At 46.0% G+C, this 19567-nt stretch overlaps 1 protein-coding gene across 7 annotated transcripts in view; it reads right to left on the reverse strand.

Moving 5' to 3' along the window:
• MET (MET proto-oncogene, receptor tyrosine kinase) overlaps window positions 1-19567 on the reverse strand; it is a 253667-nt gene that overhangs the window by 14315 nt on the left and 219785 nt on the right. The gene's annotated exons all lie outside the window — the stretch shown is intronic.

Consider the following 19567-nt stretch of genomic DNA (forward strand, 5'->3'; position numbering starts at 1 on the left):
GTTTGTAATTGCTACACTTATAAAGGTAGATTTTAAAAGCCCTGTGCGCGTAAAATCCGGGGTTTAGGCGCGTGGCCGGGCCTTGCATGCACTGCGCGCATTTTCAAAGAGACCCGGCCATACGCGTAAACCCCGGTATGCGCACAAGTGCCAGACCTCTTCAAAGGGGTGGGCCGGAGGGGAGGGGGGGGGGCGGGCCAGGACAGCGCCATTGAATGCTGTCCCGAAGACTCGCGCGCCGGCCAGCTGCTGGCGCGCACAACTTACTTCAGCTCGGGATCTGAAGTAAGTTCTAAAACAACAAAAAAAAAAAGAAAGCTAGGTAGGGTTTAGGGGGTGGGGAGGAAAGGGGAAAAGGGAGGGAGTAAAGGGAAGGAGTTTAGATAGGGGGGTAGGAAACTGGGGAAGGCCCGAATGCGTCGCTGTGTGGAGTTTGCATAAATTCTCCCCCACCCTGTGCGCAGCGCACGCAGCCCTATCTACTATTTATACCTATTTTAAACATATACTTTTATTTATTTTATTTATTTATTTATTATTATTTTTATATACCGACATTCAATCTCAATTGAGATATCACACCGGTTTACATTCAGGTACTGTAGGTATTTCTCTATCCCCAGAGGGCTTGCAATCTAAGTTTTTGTACCTGATATACCCATTTTTCTTTCATTTTGTTCATTGTATAATACAAGCAAATTAAAACACCCTAAACAAAATATGAGAAATAAAACAGCCTAAACATAAAACACATGCTAATTAACATTGCAATAGAATTATTAATATCTTATCGCCATACGTTTAGCCCCCAATAGATCCAGATAGATTAGTATAAGAAAATAAAGCATTTTTACACACTAAAGCAAAGTTGCTTACCTGTAACAGGTGTTTTCCTAGGACAAGCAAGATTGGTAGTCTTCACAAGTGAGTGAATCCCTAGCTATAGACTGGACCCGAAAAACAATGGGACCAACAGACACCAAATCAGGTGCCAACGGGCACAACAGAGGTGCTGGTGGTAACAGCGGAGACAGTCTGAACTCAAATCAGGGGCCTTAGGCAGGAAGAGTTGGGTTCACAGCTGAAAGAGATTCCTGAGGACAGACTGGCTGAATCTGCTATCCCGGCGGCCCTCCCTGTCCAGACAATAATGAACTGCAAAGGTGTGGAGAGAACTCCATGTTGCAGCCTTGCACAGCTCCCCTATTGGAACCGCATGCAGGTGAGCCACAGAAGTCACCATTGCTCTAACAGAATGAGCCATGATGTGGCCCCCAGTTGCAGTCCTACCTGGACATAGCAGAAGGAAATGCAGTCCGCTAGCCAGGTGGAGAGAGTCTGCTTGGCAACAGCCGCTCCCAGCCTATTAGAGTCAAAAGAGTCAAAGAGCTGGGTGGACTACCTGTGGCCTGCTGTCCGGTCCAGGAAGAAGGCTAAGGCCCTCTTACAATCGAGTGTGTACAGCGCCCTTTCCCCTTGGTTGGAATGAGGTCTAGGTAAGAAAGTAGGCTGGACGATGGATTGGATAAGATGGAAATCTGTCACCACCTTCGGCAGGAACTTAGGATGCGTGTGCAGAACCACCCTATCATGGAAAATTCTTGGGTAGAGCAGATAAGTCACCAAGGCATGCAGTTCACTCACCCTGCCTGCTGACATGATCACTACCAAGAATATGACCTTCCAGGTCAAATACTTGAAAGCAGAGGAGCACAGCGGTTCAAATGGTGGCTTCATCAGCTGGGCCAACACCACATTAAGGTCCCAGGAAACTGTGGGGGGCCTCAGGGAAGGCTTCAGCTGACGCAGCCCACGCATGAACCCACACCCTATTATGGGCTGCACCGAGATGGGTGAACCATCTACCTCTTGGTGGTAAGCACCTATGGTGCTCAGATGTAACCGAACGGAGTTGGTTTTAAGCCCAGCCTCTGAGAGGTGCAGCAGGTAATCCAGGAGTTGCTGGGTAGGGCAGGAGAAGGGGTTGAGACCCTTCTGCTCACACCAGATGGTAAACTCCTCCATTTCAAAGCATAAGACTTCCTGGTGGAAGGCTTTCTCGAAGCCACCAGGATTAAAGACACCTCTTCCATGAGGTCAAGAGGCCACAAGATCAACCGCTCAACATCCAGGCTGTGAGGGACAGGGGCCGAAGGTTGGGGTGGAGTAGCCTGCCCTGATCATGCATGAGGAGGTCTGGGGAAGTCCCCAGATGGATTGGGTCCCACCGGGAGAGATCCCGCAGAAGTGGGAACCAAAACTGTCTCGGCCAGTGGGGGGCTATGAGGATCATAGTCCCCCTGTCTTGGCAAAGCTTCAAGAGGGTCTTTGATACCAACTTGAGTGGAGGTTACAAGTACAGAAGGCTTGTCCCCCAGTGCAGGGCAAAAGCATCTGTGGCTGGCTTGTTGTTTGACCTGGACAGGGATCTGTACTGAGGAACTTTCCTTTTGCAGGGGGAGAAAATAGATCCACTTCCAGGGTTCCCCAGAGATGGAATATCCGATCCGCCGCCTCCTGCTTCAGGGACCTCTCATGGGGCCTGAAAGTTGGGCTCAGCCTGTTTTCCAGGGCATTCTCTGCTCCTGCCAAGTACACGGCCTGGAGCAATATCCCCTGAGCCAGCGCCCAGGCCCAGATCTGCACCGCCTCCTGACAAAGTAAGAAGGATCTGGTGCCCCCATGCTTGATATACCACATGGCTACCTGACTGTCAGTCCGGATGAGGACCACCTTGTTGGATAGCCAATCCCGGAGAACCCACAGAGTGTAGCTGATCTCCCGCAGCTCCAAGAAGTTTATTTGACAGAGCTACTCGGGTGGTCTAGAGATCCTGGGTGTGGAGGCCATTTACATGGACACCCCATCCCAGGTGGGACATATCCGTGGTAAACTCAATCTGGGTGGGAGAAGCCTGAAAAGGTACGCCCATTTCCAGATTGGAAGGGGGGTCTTCCACCAAGACAGGGAAGCCCTGAGAGAGGGGGAAACCTGGATGCGGACTTGAAGGCCTTGGGTGGTCTGGTGCCACTGGGATTGCAGGGACCACTGGGCCCAGTGCATATGTAGATGGATGAAAGGGATGATGGATGGTTGTAGCCATGTGTCCCACTATCCATGCAGGGTCTCTCTTCAGTTTTTTCCACAGAGTTGTCATCTCGTGGTGGTGGAGCTCATGCTCTTTTTTTGCGGGAAATGTTCCACGAAATGGTTTTTATTTTGCTTCTTTTTTTTCTGCGCTGGGTCTCTTTCCAGTTCCCCAGTTGTTTTCTCATCATTTGATGAGCTTTTTCCTCTCCTTCGGTGTCCACCGGTCTTTGAGCCTTTGCGGTCTTCTGTGTGCCTCATAGTGGTTTGGGCTTCCATCGGTGCCCTCGGACTATGTCCTTAACAGATCCACATAAAGTGTGCATCCTATGCCTAGGGGCATGGCACAATGTTCAAGGCTTCAATCTGTGTGCTCAGATGACCCCAAAAGGCCGTCGTGCCAAGCTGGACAAGATGGAGAAGGTCTTCAGATCGGGTAAGTCTGATCCTTCCACTCTGGCATCGATGCCATTGTCGCCCAAGGACCATGGGAAACCATTCGTCCTCAATCCCTCAGTGGCCACTCCTCCCCCGGGGTCTACGGGTGAGAAGGGCATTGGGGATCGGCCTTTGTTGCTCTCCTCCAAGTCATATGATTGTCATCCTTGGTGATGGGGAAAGACCAGGCCGAGCACCATGATAAGTCTCAGAAGCACTGTCACCGGTATCTGTCCTTGCATGGTGCTGGTCTCAGGTTGGCCACGGCACTTGCCACCTTGCCCCTGAAGCAGCCCTGGTTAGAGGAAGCCCTGTCCTTCCTCGAGCCCAGTGGCTGAAGGCCATCCACAGCGATTCTGGTGTCGGGCGCAGACCCTCCATGGCATCCTGAGGAGGGTTGGCCTCACCTCTCCCCTCTCAGCCTGCCCTTTCATTCATCGGAGGCTTTCGAAGCAGAGCTTGAGTGTTGGGTGTGCTTGGCAGTGGAACTGCTGAGGAAATCTCTTAGATACCTCTTGTTCCTGCTTCAGGATGTCTCACATGTATTGGCCCTTAAAGAGCTGGTAGGCCGCTATACGGGAAATGAGCATAGGTCCCCTAAACACCTTCCTGCCAAAAGTATCCACGGCCCTCGGATCCCTGCCAGGGGGCACCAAGAAATGGGTCTGAAGACACTTGGCCTTTTTGATAGTGGATTAGACTATAACCGATTGATGTGGCAGCTGCACTTGTCGAATCCGAGAGCATTCTGGATGAGGTACACCACATGCACCTTCTTGTTGATGGGAGCCACTGGAAGGGGGTTTTCCCACATCCTCATCAATAACTCCGAAGGATCTCATGCGCTGAGACTGCCACAGTTGTCTTAGGAGGTTCCATGTACTGAAGGATGTCCAGCATCCTGTGCCTAGTATCCTCTTCAGTCTGCAAAGAATATAGGATGGTCTCAGCCATCAACCTGATAAAACCTGCAAAGGAGAGGTCTTCCAGAGGAGATTTCCTTCTACTAGCAGGAGGAGAGGGGTTGGAAGTGAGGCCCATCTGATACCTCATCTTCTGAACCATCAGAGCAGCCTCCTCCCCTCCCCCCTCCCCGGGAATAGGGGAGTTCCTCTTCTGACATTATCAGGAGATTGATCCTGTGGTGCTCGGTCCTCAGCCAGTGGTATAGTGACTGGAGCAACTGGCTAGCTGGGCCCCAGAGTTATCCCCCATCCTTGGGGGAGATTCCTCCTCTGAGGAACCGGGGATGACCACTGGACTGGTAGGCTGTGGCTTCGATGCCTTGCTGGGCATTGATACTGCAGTAGGCACCAACACCAATGGCAGTATTGATAGAATACTAATAAGTGCCTGTAGGAAGTTGATCAGCTGCTTGAGGAGCATCTGTGCCAGTCCCGATGCCATCAGTGCTCTGACACAGAGGTGTTGCAGTGCCTGCCCCATGGCGAGATGCACTTGTTTCTCCAACTCTCTTTAAAAATCACCGATGCCAACACTGGCTGGATGGAGTGACCAGATCCTCTTTGGACTCGAGAGGAGGATTGGTGGTGACATCTGGACCGATGGAGGCCATGGGGGCTTCTCAGCAAAAGTTGGAGCATTCCCATGCCAGGCATTGTGCATCAAAAGGGATCAATGCTGATGCTTCTTCGGCTTCCCGCGGTGCTCAGTATGGTCCTTCCTTGGTGCTGAGGCTGGAGAAAAGGAACCTGATTCTGTCTTTAGCTTGGGGGAGCTGGGCGATGGCCTGTTCTCCGGAGTGAGTCCCTGACAGCAATCTAGCCGAAAAAGCCATCAGCCCCGCCAGTGTCAATGGGTCAGTGGCATTCTGAGGTCCCTCAAAGTCGATGCCTCCGATGCCGATTGATTGGTCTTCCGGTGCCTGAAGAGCTGTTCCATGGTTAAATTTGACTTGATAACTTGAGGGAGTTCACTAAGGAAATCTACTGAGAAAGCATTTAATTTTCAAAACAGAAATTATTAGAAAATGAGAATAATGGTTAGGAAAAAATGGAAAGCAACAACAAAGGTTAAGACTTTACATCAGCATGGACACTGTTAAAGTATATCATTTTGGAAGCCTAGAACAGACGTATTCCATACATTAAAAAAGATGGAAGGAAGGCCAAATGACTGCCAGCATGGTTTAAAGGTGAGGTGATAGAGGTTATTATAGCAAAAAGGAACATCTTTCAAAAAATGGAAAAGGGATCCAAATAAAGAAAACTGGAAATAGCATAAGAACTGGCAGGCTAGATGCAAAGTATTGATAAGGAAGGCTAAGATAGAATTTAAAAAGAAGCTTGCTGAAGAAGCAAAATATCATGATAAAAACTTTTTCAGGTACATTCGAAGCAAAATCCTGTGAGGGAATCAGATGGACCATTACATGATCAAGGGGTAAAAGGTGCACTAACAGAGGTCATGTGTGTAAGTCTAACATACTGTTGTAGCAATTTTCAAAAGCCACTTATGCAGGTAAATCCGATGGACAATTCAATGGCACATATTGTAGCCATTTTCAAAAGCTCACCTACAGGGTGAAGTGCACTTACATGTGTAAAACCCAGATTTACACGTGTATATGCTTTTGATAATCAGGCCCTTTATATTTCTAGACAAAGTAAAAGAAAATATGCTACATAAGCATCAGATATCCACTCAATGTACAGTTCTAGTACATTTTCTTTATTCTAAGCACCCCCTTTGGTTTGACTAAATCACCACAACTTCTGTCTCACCAGAAGGTTACTTCAACGAGTACCTTATGACCCAATTGTACCAATAAACTAATGAATATCATGTAATAATTTTTGGAATGAAGCTGTAATAAAGAGGTGGTGATAAAGAAATTTTTGGCACACAACATGCATTTTTGTAAAGTGTTTCGTTCAGTCTCCATGCTAATGATGAACACGTTACTATAGGGATATGTGAAGAGAAAGTGACTCATGGCTTATTATCTTCTTAGCACATTGCAAGAGAAGCAACAAAGCCAGTAAGAAAGGAGTTGGAGTATTCTGTCCGACAGTGCCAGCAGGGCTTAGGTGTGTGGAGCGGATGCACTCGGGGAGAAAGGAAAGACAGTTGTTACTGTGATGAAGAAGAGATTTCCTTCCAGGCCTCGGTCAGCAAGAGCACTGGTATCATACGGGCAAGCTCTCGTGGTGTGAGGTTACAAAAGTGGGACCACTGGGGGATGAGGAAAAAAGAAATCAAGATACTGTAGGAGACAACGGAAGAGAACAGTTTTGAAAATGGGAAAAGAACGGACTAAAAGCATACGGGATGGCAGATGGTTTCTCACCAAAGGGGTAAATGATATAAAGGAACTCAATTAGGAACGAGTGTGGGATGGGGAAGGCGCTGACAGGAGGAGCACATTAGAAAGTGATAGGTAGGTAACGTGCAAAAGAGAGAAGAGAAGTGAATGCAATAAATGATAAGAGTGCTTTATCAAATCGATCTTTCAGTAATCAGAGAAGCTTTTGGTGACCATGGAAAATATACAAAATTGTTCAGAGTAGTTAAATCACAAGCAGATTGTGATAAATTGCAGGAAGAGCTTGTGAGACTGGAAAATTGGGCATCCAAATGGCAGATGAAATTTAATGTGGATAAGTGCAAGGTGATGCATATAGGGAAAAATAACCCTTGCTGTAGATACACAATGTTAGGTTCCATATTAGGAGCTACCACCCAAGAAAGAGATCTAGGTGTCATAGTGGATAATACATTGAAATCGTCAGTACAGTGTGCTGCGGCAGTCAAAAAAGCAAACAGAATGTTGGGAATTATTAGAAAAGGAATGATGAATAAAACGGAAAATGTCATAATGCCTCTGTATCGCTACATGGTGAGACCGCACCTTGAATACTGTGTACAATTCTGGTCGCCACATCTCAAAAAAGATATAATTGCGATGGAGAAGGTACAGAGAAGGGCTACCAAAATGATAAGGGGAATGGAACAACTCCCCTATGAGGAAAGACTAAAGAGGTTAGGACTTTTCAGCTTGGAGAAGAGACGACTGAGGGGGGATATGATAGAGGTGTTTAAAATCATGAGAGGTCTAGAACAGGTAGATGTGAATCGGTTATTTACTCTTTTGGATAATAGAAAGACTAGGGGACACTCCATGAAGTTAGCATGGGGCACATTTAAAACTAATCGGAGAAAGTTCTTTTTTACTCAACGCACAATTAAACTCTGGAATTTGTTACCAGAGGATGTGGTTAGTGCAGTTAGTATAGCTGTGTTTAAAAAAGGATTGGATAAGTTCTTGGAGGAGAAGTCCATTACCTGCTATTAAGTTCACTTAGGGGTAGATTTTTAAAAAAAGCGCGTTCGCGTACTTTTGTTTGCGCACCAGGCGCAAACAAAAGTACGCTGGATTTTATAAGATACGCGCGTATCTTCTAAAATCCTGGATCGGCGCGCGCAAGGCTGCCGATTTTGGGCAGCTGGCGCGCGCCGAGCCACGCAGCCTGTCACCATTCCCTCCGAGGCCGCTCCGAAATCGGAGCGGCCTCGGAGGGAATGGTGACAGGCTGCGTGGCTCGGCGCGCGCCAGCTGCCCAAAATCGGCAGCCTTGCGCGCGCCGGTCCTGCCCCTGAAACGCCACGCCCCGCCCCCGACACGCCGCGTCATCCGGTCCCGCCCCCGACACGCCCCCGACACGCCCCCCTCGAAAAACCCCGGAACCTACTCGTGCGCCGGCGGCCTATGGAAAATAGGCGCGCCGGCACGCAAGGCCCTGCTCGCGTAAATCCGCCCGGATTTACGCGAGCAGGGCTTTTAAAATCCGCCCGTTAGAGAATAGCCACTGCCATTAGCAATGGTTACATGGAATAAACTTAGTTTTTGGGTACTTGCCAGGTTCTTATGGCCTGGATTGGCCACTGTTGGAAACAGGATGCTGGGCTTGATGGACCCTTGGTCTGACCCAGTATGACATTTTCTTATGTTCTTATGTTCTTAATTGGAGACAGGCAACAGAGAAAATCAAATGTGAACCTTTTTATCTATTAAAATAGTATCTTAATGCTAAAGACACAATGTACTAAAGTAAGATGAGAGAGGATGATTTATGGGGCAATTTTGAAAAACTGGAGTTTCCCTTTGAAAATCTGGGGTCAGCAGGGACAGGCAGGCACCTGATTTTGCACATGTTTTATAGCAGGCACGAAGGATATGCGTGATTTCAGTGCGAGAAAAATTAGATGCGTACCTTTGGCTCCACTGAAGGGGGGTTAATTTTCAAATGGGCAATCTAGCCGAGTTAATCATTTTTGTAATGCAGCTAGACTGCTTTTAAAATTGCCCTCTAAGGAAGTAATTAAAAAAACAATTCCATGGATAAAACAGTGCTTTTGCCACAGAAAAGGGCCTTTTAGAAAACTGTCCAACCTATTTGCAAGTACATCTACCTGCAGAAAGGGGAGGCATTCACACATACTATTGAATTTTCAAAAGCATGTTTGTAAACGTTTCTCAGAGGTGCAATCCACACCAATTAGCAAGTATAAATGTATGCGCGTAGTTTTCCTGGGATAATTTTCAAAGTAAAATGTATACACACATTCTCACTATGAAAATTAGCACAAAGTCTACAGGTAAAAAGTACTTACAGATTTTGTATTTACATGGCCAGTCTGAAAATTACCCCCTAGTGGGCAAAAGTAATTAAATTTACCTCCTAGTATATGACCAGAGTTTGAGACTGGCTTGAAGCTACTGGAAAAAGGCATTTGGTAAGTCATGGTTCAATTAAGGTCCAGTATCATGCAGTCATCGAATATAATGGAAATTGACAACATCTGCTTAAGAGAGCTGCTGCAGATCAGAGTGGAAGACATTGTTTCGACATCTGTGTTAACGGCTATTAATCAAGTTTACTTAGGGGCGGATTTTAAAAGGCGCGCGAATAGCCTACTTTTGTTTGCGCTCCAGGCGCAAACAAAAGTACGCTGGATTTTAGTAGATACGCGCGGAGCCGCGCGTATCTGCTAAAATCCTGGATCGGCGCGCGCAAGGCTATGGATTTTGTATAGCCGGCGCGTGCCGAGCCGCGCAGCCTACCCCCGTTCCCTCCAAGGCCGCTCCGAAATCGGAGCGGCCTCGGAGGGAACTTTCCTTTGCCCTCCCCTCACCTCCCCTCCCTTCCCCTACCTAACCCACCCGCCCGGCCCTGTCTAAACCCCCCCCCTTACCTTTGTCGGGGGATTTACGCCTCCCGGAGGGAGGCGTAAATCCCCGCGCGCCAGCGGGCCTCCTGCGCGCCGGGCCGCGACCTGGGGGCGGGTACGGAGGGCGTGGCCATGCCCCCGGACCACCCCGGGCCGTAGCCACGCCCCCGTACCCGCCCCAAAACGCTGCCGACACGCCCCCGAAACGCCGCGACGACCGGGCCCGCCCCCCGACACGCCCCCCTCGGAGAACCCCGGGACTTACGCGAGTCCCGGGGCTCTGCGCGCGCCGGGAGGCCTATGTAAAATAGGCTTCCCGGCGCGCAGGGCCCTGCTCGCGTAAATCCGCCCGGTTTTGGGCGGATTTACGCGAGCAGGGCTCTGAAAATCCGCCCCTTAGGGAATAGCCACTGCTATTAATTGCATCAGTGGCATGGGATCTTCTTGGTGTTTGGATAATTGCCAGGTTCTTGTGGCCTGGTTTGGCCTCTGTTGGAAACAGGATGCTGGGCTTGATGGATCCTTGGTGTGACCCAGCATGGCAATTTCTTATGTTCTTATGATAAATGAGGTGTACTGTCATAATCAAAGATAATATAAAATGCTAGGACGCTTCCTAGAAAAACTCAACAAGTGGGATCCGCACCTATGTCTTCAGGTAAAAGTTAATAGAACAATCAGAGAGGATGTAGAAGGAGGGCCTTGGACTTTTTATCACTCAGGAATTTGACAAGCCGGGACAGCTCATAGAATATATATTTAGCACTCCTATACTTTATAATATATTTACAGGGAAAATTTAGCCAAAATAGGGCTCTCAGCCGCACAGCCCTCGACGTTAACAAGAATGTTTTCCTCCTACTTCGGGCAGTGCTGGTCATGTTTGGAAGTGTTCCCACTTCCAAATTAAGGAGAAGGGCATCTGTATAAGAAAAATAAGTCTCAAGATTATCGTAATAAAATGCTACAGGGGTTCCCAACCTGTGACCCATGGAGCCCTCGGGGGGCCCACTGGAAAAGAGTGGGCTCTATAGGAAGGCTCCTTCCTATGCCTAACTGCAGCACTGAGCACTGTGTGGTGCGGAAGAGCCCGGTTCCACGCTGCTGAAGCAGAGAGGAGCAGGGCGAGTTGCTGCCAAGAGCCTGGTCAGCATGGAGAGAAGAGGAGTGCCGCCGCTAAACCCTGGTCCTGCAGTGAGGAGCGGGAGGGATCAGGGCTGTTGCCAAGAGCTGGCTCCAGCCACCAGGAGAGGCCTGCAAGAGCTTGTCACTGCCGAAAATCTGGTCACATGCTGCTAAGACTGAGAAGCAGGCTGCCGGAGAGAGGAGGGCTGCCGCTGAGAGCTGCTCTCACCACCAGGAGAAGCCTGCGAGAGTGCTCCGCTGCAGAAAGTCTGCTCCCACACTAAGAAGAGCGAAGAGCGGGGTTGCCAAGGACTGAAGATGAGGAGAGCCGTTGCTCCCAGTGCAGTCCCGTGTTGAATAAAATCTGAAGCAGCTGAGGGCCTGACTGAAAGTGAGTACCAGAGCTTTTCCATGGGGATACAGGGGAAAGGGGCCAGCACTAGAAAGGACTATAGGGAGAAGGCAGATGGGTGAGCATGGGGAAGGGAAGGGAAAAAAAAGATGGTTGGGGAGGGTAGCAGAGAGAGAACAGGGAGGGGAAGGGTGGCAAAGGGCAGGAAAGAAGGTACTGTGGAAGGTGGAGAAGGGACCATGGGTAAGGAGAAGCAAAAGTGGATAGAAGGAAGGGCCATGGGTAGAAGACGACAGGGGCACAGGGAACAGACAGCAAGAGGGAAGGAGCCAAGTGGGCAGGAAGGGGCAAAGGGAGAGAGGAAGCAAGGCAGGAAGGAGATGACAGGAGCCAGAGAGTAGGTATCGGGAAGAAGAAGCAGGGCAGGAGGAAAGGGGCTATGGGGAGAAGGCAGGAGAGAGGGCACAGGGGAAACACTCAGGAAGGGGCCCATGGGTGAGAAGAAGTGGGACAAGAATGAAAGGGACCATGGGTGGAGGTCAGAAGAGAGAGAGAACATTGGGCAAAGGGGCCGAGGGTTAGGGCAGGAGAAACAGACCATGGGAAATGAAAGGGACAGGGAAAAAGAGACAGTCCATCTCTGTCAGTCTCTCTCCACCAATCCATCCCCCTCCAGTCTCACACTCTCAGTCCATTCCAGCCTACCGGACAGATCCAGCTGCATGTTTGTTCCTATTTACACTATGCAAGTTATTCAACAGGAATACATTCTTGCACATTTACTGCTATGCACTACAATTATATGTATTCAGTTTATATCAGTAAGAATTTAATTAGCGGTATAATTTATGAATGATTCTGATATGCATATCATTTCTTTGTTATTACATTAATAACTTTTCCATATATGGCATATAACAAGTTCCTGGAAGAGAAGTCCATAATCTGTTATTAACCAAGTAGGCCTAGGCGGGAATGGCCACTATTGATCACTGTGCAATAACAGTAAGGGATCTATTTACTGTTTGGGATCTTGCCAAGTACTTGTACCTATATTGGCCACTGTTGGAAACAGGATACTGGCCTTGACTGGCCCTCAGTCAAACTCATTATGGCAATTCTTGTGTTCTTAAGTGCAGGTAAAATTTAAAGAGAAGTATGTGGGGGATCTGCAAACATTTTGGAGCTTGAAACGGGGCCAATGCTCCTGAAAAGTTTGGGAATCACTGCAATAACCAAGCATTGAAGGCGTAAGTACTTCTTGAGATTTTTCCAGGAAACCCATCAAGATCAATATATCAAGAGACTCTTGTGGTTGCGGCATCTGTGCTTATCCTTTTCTCTCTCCTGTTTTCAAAGAGCGGAAGACAGAAAACTTTGGACACAAGAGATATCAACATTTCTAGCTTTTTGAGGATTTCCAGTAAAGATCTTTTAAACTTACAGAGGATAATTTTCTGGGATTTCTGTGGGTAAAGTAATGCTTCCCCTGTTAGAAAATTACATGACCGATATGCATGTATAAATATGTGCCTACACGCTAGATGTTTGCAACTTTTATGTGCACGGGGAGAGGGATCCCAGGGAGTGGAGTCTGGACAGGGTTGGAGCTTATACCCATACTTTTTGCTTTTAAAATGTACGTGTGCAAATTCTCTCTGCAAAACTAAAATGCACCAAACAGCAGGTGTATGCATGCACCTTAGTTCTGCCGGGATACATTTCAAAGTGGACTTATGCGCATAAAAGTATCTTTGGCTGCTGTTCAGTTGGGCCTGAATAAAGATACAGGAGCACCTCATACTCTCCATCAGAGGGCTCTGCGCTGCCTGCAAAGGATTAGTCAACCTCCCGATAAATGACTTATTTCCCATCCCATGGCTTCTACTCCAAATATTTTCACTCCTGCTCAGAGCAGGAGCAAGTCCAGGCATTCTTCCTTTTGCTTGCACAACTCCCATTTCATATGACAGGAAAAAAGCAATTTTTATTTTATTTCCATAGATCATTATGGAGACTAGGCCACACCATCTTTTTCCTTTCCTTCTGTCTGTTTACACTGCAATGGGACTGAAAAATACAAGTGAGGAAAAACATCCAGTTTGAAGCTGTTCTTGATTTAAAAGAGGCGGCCTCTATTCAAAGTTTGGATAGCTTTTTTTTTTTAATTCACCCATCCTTCCTTGATAGCTATTTGCATTTGTTTCCTTTCCAGCTTCAAACTGACCCCTTAAAGACAAATGCACTAAAATTTTAGTTGTTTAGCCTACACAAGGTGCCATTACACTTAATGAAATTCCAGTATGTATGAAAAACCATCCTATTATTCCGATAGAGTTTACAAGGAGGATCTGCTATCCATTTGTAAGGAACTGCACATATGTGATGCAGCCTTGTAGATAGAGTCCTGAGACCCACGCCAGTGGCGGGTGAGTGAGCCTTGGCACGGGCCAGACTATGACTGAGTCCAAAAGTCTATACAAAGACCAGGCTGTGGCTGAAGCCAGGCAAGGACAAGACTGAGAGCTTCAGACAAGGCTTATGGCTGTTATGAATCTGATGCCAGATGGGCGGAGCAATCAGATAGGAGTTAGCAATCTGTTATGGACTACGCCTCCAGAGGGGAGGAGTTAGCAATCTTGTTATGAAACGGCTCCTGAGGAAGGAGGAGATAGCAATCTGTTAGGATCTCCGTGAGGAGTTAGCAATCTTGTTATGCTTCGGCTCCTGTGGAGAGAGGAGTTAACAAACTGTATGGGTTTAGACTGCAGAGTAGCAATATGATATGAGTCTGTAGCTGAAGATTCCTGATGGAGAAGAAGTAGCAATCTGTTACCAGTGGAGTGCTAGGAGAGACACTCGGCTGTAGAGGAATGTGGATAGGTGAATCCTTGGGCCGATGGCAGATGACTGCACCCCCAGGAGGATATCCTGAGAGGGTCCACCGGCTAGGCTTGAGTACGGAGACAGATACAGATAATTATTTTATTAGACAGGTTAGTAGAACCACCAGAGGTAGCAGTAGTGAGCTGATATGCTCGGCAGGGCTGAAGTCTCTCGGGTACTGGAACAGCGATCCCAGGGTTGAGCTGTAGAGAAACTATAGTGAGTAGACAGGGTATGCTGTGTACATAGCCAGAACTGGATGAAAAACTCACAAAAGGTCTTTAAGAAGCTCAGTAGCTGGAAAGGGTTAGGCCCTCGAGGAGCGAGTACCTGGTTCCAGGGAAAGCTCTGAGAGAGCAGTGGTAACTCACAATGTCTGTATCTGCTATAGCTTCCAGGCAGTAGAGAATATTCAGAGTGTTCAGGAACATGGGCCCTCGAGGAGCGAGTACCTGTTACTATCAGCAATCTGAAATAAAGATAAAGAGAGCGAGGCCCCCCGAGGAGCGGGTACCCCTGGTAAGTCCGAGGAGGCAGAGTAGCTTGGATGAATCCTTGCTAACTCAATGTGTTACTGAGACCTTTTATATTGGAAGCAGATGACGTCATCTCAGGGGGATGCCCCCGAGGTTCGCGCCCTCAATGGGTGCGCGCACGCACCCTACGTCAACAGGAACATGGCGGATCCATAGTGTCATGCCGGTCCAGGGACGCCGGAGAGAGACGGCAAGAAGACACCGCGGCAGCTAACCGTCCATCAGACCTGGAGGGAGTCGCCACAGTGGTAAAGAGGGCGGAGTGAGGGCATCGAGCAGCAACAGATGCAACAATGGCTTGAGGCAAGGATAATGGCTTGAGACACAGCTGATGGCTTGAACCAAGGCTGAGGCTGAGGCAGAGCCACAGGCAAAGACTGAATCAAAGCTGAAGGCTGAGAAGGCAAAACCAGGTAGAAGCTGCAGACAGGAACCAGGATGGAGGGCTTGAGCAATACAGAAGACTGGAACCAGGAGACCTTCTTACTGAGGCAACAAATCCAAGTCCAGACAGGCTAAGTAGTCTTAAGAGTGTGACATCACTATCGGGGTGGGAATCAGACTCTTCTGCCAACTTACGCTGAATCATGTGCACCATTGTGCATGTACACCCCAAGCATCTCTTCGCCGGGTCCTAGTATCACATGTATCATAGTGTCCAATGTCAACTCCCTGCCTCATGATGAACATCTACTGCTGAGGAATCTGGGAAGACAGCTGGATTCTAACATCATTCCTTATTTTAGACCGATGAGGAAGGTAGGCAGCCGTTAACTCTAGAATGCTGATCTGAGATTCATCAAAAGCAAATTGCAATGCAGCATAATGCAAAGCAAGAAACTGAGACTTTTGGTTCTTTTATTTATTTATTTATTTATTTATTTAAAATCTTTTCTATACCGTCGTTAAGCTAGTTGCCGTCACAACAGTTCACAATAAGGCACATAATTTCAAACTTAAATGTGTTGAGTTATATTAAACAGGTGCCATCAAATACTGTAACAGTTTCATATTAAATATTATTCAGTGGTTGTGATGAGTCATGTCTACTTTAAGTATATCAGCTATAAGATAAATTTACACTTAAGTCTGGTCCTCTGTTGTTGCAATCTAATAGAGGTAAAGTAAAATAAAATATACACACACACAGGTTAATGTTTTCTCAATTGAGTCATTAATTGGAAGTATTAATTGAATATCGTCAGCATATATGTAGTGTGAGATGCCCAGACCAGCTAGCAGGTGGCATAACGGCAGCATGTATATGTTGAATAGTGTGGCAGATAGGGCTGATCCCTGCGGAACTCCTGTTTGAAGGTTTATTCTTTCTGACATTGCTTTTTTGATTTGCACTTGGAAATATCTGTTATTTAGGTATGATTTGAACCATTTGATTGTTGTGTTGCATAGTCCTATTTCTTCTAATCTATTTAATAGGATATCATGATTTACTGTATCGAATGCCGCTGATAGGTCAGCATTACTAAAATGAATGTTTACCGTTGTCGAAACCTCTCATGATGTTGTCTGTTAGCGTAAGTAGTAGTGTTTCAGTGCTATAGTTTTTGCGAAATCCATGTTGTGATGGGTACAGAATATTATTGTCCTCTAAGTGTTCTGCTAATTGATTTTGTACGGCTTTTTCTATTAATTTTGCAGTTAGTGGTAAGTTTGATACTGGTCTATAATTGCTCAGGTTTTATTCTGGTTTGTGTTGTACTTTTTCAGAATATCAATCACTTCTTTCATTAAAATACAGATTCTGATTTGTATACACTGTGTGCCACACTGTTTTGTGATGTGCGTTTAGGAACAGACTACATATAAATGAAATAAAAACATAAATATAGCATTGTTATATATCTACCACACCGAATACTCCAAAATATTTCAAATATGTAAAAAAGGTTACTGAATTAGGAGAAACTTGCACACATATTAGATAAGTGATAATGAACTCTGGATTTGGTATGCTAAAAATAGGTTTGTTCTTCAGGATAGTCAATCTATGTAACTTAACTTGGTTCTTGGATCAAATGTATGCAATTATATCTCATGAATATTCATTATGGCAACCTTCAAAGCCAGACCTTACTGTGACACCCAAGGACCAAAATTTACCATCCTTGTAATAGATAGAGCGATAATTAGTCTTGTTGCTGGTCATTCATAAACTAACATAAGTCACCTAGTTATTTTAAAAATCTTTGATTTCAAAAGAAACCAAATAATTTAAAATCCCTTAAATTGAGAGATATACCTTCTTCATAATCAACTTTTAAAGCTTTAGCAACTTAATAAAACTAAGATGCAGACTCAAGTCCAGCAGTGAGTTGGGGGGCTATCAGTCTTTTGCATAGAGTGCCACATATACTGTAATGAGTACCTGTTGGGGTGTTTTATGTGTGCACCTGGTGAAAAGAGCTCCTGGCCCTCAGAGAATGAGTTCAATCTCTGGAGGACAGAGTGGCAGGCCTGGAGGAGCCGAGGCAGACAGAGAGGTATATAGAGGAGACCTTCACGAACATAGTAGAACAGTCCCAACTTCAGTCAAGCAGCACTTGTGCTGCTTTGGAGGAGCAAGGTCCCCTGATGGGAGACTATCACCTTGGTGTCGTAGTAAATGATCCTGTAGCTAGGACCTGCCCTCTAGGTGATGCCTTATCCTATTGCACCGAGGATGTGTCTCCAGGGCTGTATGCCCAGGAGGGAAGGATTAGGATGGCTATTACAGTGGGTGATTCAATCATTAGAAATGTAGATAGCTGGGTGGTTGGTAAAGCGTGAGGACCACTTGGTAGCTTGCCTGCCTTTGTGTGAAGGTAGTGGACCTCTTGCGCCACCTAGATACGATTTTAGAGAGTGCTGGGGAGAAGCCAACTGCCATTATACATGTGGGTACCAATTATATAGAAAGGTGCAGGAGAGAGGCTCTGGAGGCTACATTTAAGCTCTTAGGTAGAAAACTGAAATCCAAAACCTTTAGTGTTGCATTCTCAGAAATGCTTCCCATTTCATGTGCAGGACCCCAGAGGCAGGCTGAGCTCCAGAGTTTCAATGCAATGATTAGACTATGGTGCAGGGAAGCGGTTTTTGATTTGTTAGGAACTGGGGAACATACTGGGGAAGGGGAAGCCTATTCCGACAAGATGGGCTCCACCTTAACGAAAGTGGAATCAGGCTGCTGGCATTACACTTTAAAAAGGAGATGGAGCAGCTTTTAAACTAGATGATGGGGGAAAGTCAACAGTAGCTCAGACATGCATGGCTCGGAATGATGTATCTTTAATAGATACAAACAAAACGGGGAAGTTAGGTCATCCTAACTTTAGCAATAAATGCTAAAGTAACCCAGGGGCCTTTTATTAAAGAGCAGACAGAACAAAACATCCCAAATTACCTTTGTCAACTGATGAGCAGATTGTTAATACAATCAAAAAAAATACTTTGAAATGTTTGTGTGCAAATGCTAGAAGTCTGAAAAATAAGATGGGAGAATAGGAATATATAACACCGAATGAAGAGGCAGATATAATTGGCATCTCAGAGATTTGGTGGAAGGTGGGGACACCATTGGGACACTGTGATACCAGCATACAAATTATATCGCAATGATAGGATGGTTCAAATTGGGGGAGGTGTGGCACTATATGTTAAAGAGGACATGGAGTTAAACAGGATAAAAGTTATGCAAGAAGCAAAATGTAGTGTGGAATCTTTGTGGATTGAAATTCCATATGAGAAAGGGAATAAAATAGCAATGGGGATGTATTATTGATCACCTGAGCAGAATGAACAAACAGACAATGAAATAACAGGGCATGCCAAGGAAGCAAAGTTTCTAGATGAAATAAATGACTGTTTTATGGAGCAGCTGGGGCAAGAACCAACAAGAGGGGGAGCCATTTTAGATCTAATCCTTAGTGGAACACAGGATTTAGTGCAAGATGTAATAATGTTGGGGCCACTCGGCAATAGTGATCATAACATGGTTAAATTTGACTTGATAACTTGAGGGAGTTCATTAAGGAAATCTACTGTGATAGCATTTAATTTTCAAAAGAGAAATTATTAGAAAATGAGAATAATGGTTAGGAAAAAATGGAAAGGAGCAACTACAAAGTTTAAGACTTTACATCAGCATGGACACTGTTAAAGTATATGATTTTGGAAGCCTAGAACAGACGTATTCCATACATTAAAAAGGTGGAAGGAAGGCCAAATGACTGCCAGCATGGTTTAAAGGTGAGGTGATAGAGGTTATTAAAGTAAAAAGGAACATCTTTCAAAAAAGGAAAAGGGATCCAAATAAAGAAAACTGGAAATAGCATAAGAACTGGCAGGTTAGATGCAAAGCATTGATAAGGAAGGCTAAGATAGAATTTAAAAAGAAGCTTGCTGAAGAAGCAAAATATCATAATAAAAACTTTTTCAGGTACATTCGAAGAAAAATTCTGTGAGAGAATCAGATGGACTATTACATGATCGAGGGGTAAAAGGTGCACTAACGGAGGACAAGGCCATAGCAGAGAGATGAAATGATTTCTTTGCTTCAGTTTTTATTGAGGATAATGTAAGGCAGATACCCATGCCAGAAATATTTAAAGGTGATGATTCAGAAGGAAATGAAACAAATCTCAGTGAACCTGGAAGATGTAATAGGATAAATTGACTAATGAGTAGCAAATCACCTGGACATGATGGTATACATTCCAGAGTACTGAAAGAACTGAAAAAAAGAAATTGCACACCTATTATTAATCTGTAATCTATCATTAAAATCACCTGACAAATGGAGAATGGCCAATGTTATGCCAGTTTTTAGAAAGGGTTCCAGAGGTGATCTAGGAAACTATAGACTGGTGAGCCTGATGTTAGTGCCAGGAAATGTCATAGTTTAATGGAATAAGCCTAACATGGGTTAGCTAAGGGAAGTCTTGCCTCACTAATC

Source organism: Rhinatrema bivittatum, chromosome 9, assembly GCF_901001135.1.
Source record: "Rhinatrema bivittatum chromosome 9, aRhiBiv1.1, whole genome shotgun sequence".
NCBI classification, from domain to species: Eukaryota; Metazoa; Chordata; class Amphibia; order Gymnophiona; family Rhinatrematidae; genus Rhinatrema; species Rhinatrema bivittatum.